Here is a 2,965-nt window from a genome sequence, read left to right on the forward strand (position 1 = left end):
GATTCTTTAATGGAAGGACATCCCGGTATGACCAAGACCTCGGAAAAGATCAAGCGCTACTTCTGGTGGCCGTCTTGGAAAAAAGATATCAGAGACTTTATAATGTCCTGTGGAGTATGCGCCCAAAACAAGAGTCAAAAGGAAAAACCAGCCGGCCTCTTACGCCCTATTGACATCCCGCCTCGCCCTTGGCATACGCTTTCTATGGACTTCATCACCGATCTACCTCCATGCTCCGGATACAATACGATCCTAGTAATCGTGGACCCATTCTCCAAGATGGCGCATTTCATTCCACTCAAAGGCTTACCAACAGCAGTAACTCTGGCCCGAGAATTTCTCGAAAACATCGTCCGACTGCACGGTTTTCCTTCAGTTCTAATTTCGGATCGAGGTAGTCAATTTATTTCTCATTTTTGGCAAAGTTGCTGTCGGTCGGCTCAAATTGATGTGAGACTTTCGACCAGCCACCACCCTCAAACCGACGGACAAACCGAGAGGACCAATCAAACTCTGGAACAGTATTTGCGCTGCATGCTACAACAAACTGAAAAAACTTGGAAAGATATCCTTTGGATAGCCGAATATGCCTACAATAACTCTGTCCACTCGGGAACTGGGAAGACCCCGTTTTTTCTTTTATACGGTAGTCACCCTCGAACCTCGGAGTTGGATCCACTCCAAGATCTTGGAACACCAGCAGTAGACCACCTGCATTCTACAATCACCCAAGCCTTTAAGGAAGCCGTTTCTCACCTTCAAAGGGCTAAAGAACAATACAAGAAAGGAGCAGACCAACATCGGAAGGAAGCCCCCCAATATCAAGTAGGAGATAAAGTCTGGTTATCCACCAAATATCTACCTCTAAAAGGACCACGCACATTCAACCCAAGATACCTTGGTCCCTATTCCATCACTACCATAGTAAATCCAGTAGCGGTCAAGTTGGACTTGCCCCCTCACATGAAGATACATCCGGTCTTCCACGTCTCTCTATTAAAACCCGTGCAACCTCAAACCCGACTAACTACATCTCCAAAACCTATTCTAGTTGATGGAGAACTCGAGTTTGAAGTCAAAAGCATCCTGGATTCCAAGATCTCCAAATCTAAACTATTTTACCTGATTGACTGGAAAGGCTACGGTCCCCAAGAAAGATCCTGGGAACCTGCAGAATATGTCCACGCGCCTCGTCTAATCAAAGGATTTCATCGAACATTTCCTAACAAGCCCAAACCATCGTGTCTTCAGCTTCTGATCCTGGGCCTAAGGGAACAAAGGCTTACCATCCTGGAATCCAGTCTTCAGCAGCATCTATAAAGACAAAGAAAGAACAGGTTAGCACTACGGTCTTCAGTGGCAGCGCATCTCTTACCTGGTCCATCGGCTGTCACCAACGCCTCGCGCTGCATTCCGGCATCTGAAAGACAAAGGCTTACCTACTCTTCGCATGCTCCGGAGGTCTTCACACTGCATTCCGGCATCTGAAAGACAAAAGCTTACCAGCTCTTCGCACGCTCCGGAGGCCTTCGGCGCTGCATCCCGCATCTGAAAGACAAAAGAAGGTGCGTTTAAAGACATTGGGCAACTTTATTACTCACGTGCCATTACTCCTTCCCACGCCGAATCCAGTGGGTATTCCAGCACCCTTCAGCTTCTCTAAAGCTCTGAACTTGTACCTGCAAGATAAAAGGGACAGTTAGTGCGCATCGTGAAGCAGGCTACAAGCACTTACTTACGTGCTTCCAGGCGCTTCTATTCCTCACGCGGGTTCGATCCTCAACTCTCATCAGCCCGCCATCCGCCATCGCCGGAACCCTGCAAAACAAGAGATAGCATTACAAAAGACTTTTAAGACATTTGAAGTGCCCAGAACTTACCGTTCGTGCAGTTAACGACGGACAGCAGTCGTCTGACGTCAAGAGGCCTGCACCCTTATCCAGTGAAGAAACTGGTTACGGCACCCTGCCCCGAGGCAGATGGAGAGCTCGGCGTTCACTTACTTAAGACATCTTACTCTTCGAGTCAGACATACAGTGCACAGAGGTCCAGCCCAAAGAGCCAACCGTGTGTTACACATCACCTTTGAAGATACGGCATTCACCCAGTCAAGACCGGCGCCTCTGCGGGAATCAGGTGAGCGTTACAGTACCCTGGCACTCAGCCTACTTATCCCAGTAAGTGGCTAGGGAGTAAGAGTAGCCACATAGAAGACAGTGAGTCCAAAGGAGGAAAATATGAAACTCATTATCTAATACAAGTGGAAAACAGAATAACATTAAGAACAAGAAGGATACGAAGTGGCAGTCATTCTCCCTATTGGAACAAGGAAGAGAAGGACTTTCAAAGACACTAAAGAGAGACGTTTGCCCAGGATTCCTAACCATCAAAAGGCTAAAGAAGAGAGGCCTAACCAGAAAGCTACTAGGGGAAAGAGGCAATGGGGAAATCCCATACAGGAACTGCATCAGTTACTTAAAGATATTGCTCAACAATATCTGAGACTTGCATATTAAAACCAAGGAGGAACATCTATGAGAAGGACATCAAACTCCTAGGCTTTCGTGTTCCAGAAGCTGAAGAAGCCTTTCCACAAGAAGGGAGTAATTCTCCTGGCGTTCAGTTATTTTTACATAGTGGTAGAGACAGAATAGTTTATAGTTGGACAGAGAACAGACTATTTACTTTTGGACTTCACCACAGACGACAAGCACCTTAGTTAGTTTGGTTACATAGGGAACACCATAGATTAGGGATAGTAAAGCATGTGTTCTTATTATTTAAATAGATATGGGTAAAATGGCAAAATTGGTCTGCCTGCTTCTGATTTACCACACAACGCAATAGTAATCCTATCATTCTATCAACTTTGAAAGGCTGAAAAGTGGAGTCCCAGAACAGACAATTTTAACTAGTCAACTGCGGGTTACACAGAGATTGCTGAAGCAGACTCTCAATCCAATGA

The sequence above is a fragment of the Ambystoma mexicanum genome, chromosome 4p (genome assembly GCF_040938575.1).
Source record: "Ambystoma mexicanum isolate Mex_15411 chromosome 4p, UKY_AmexF1_1, whole genome shotgun sequence".
In the NCBI taxonomy this organism is placed as follows: domain Eukaryota; kingdom Metazoa; phylum Chordata; class Amphibia; order Caudata; family Ambystomatidae; genus Ambystoma; species Ambystoma mexicanum.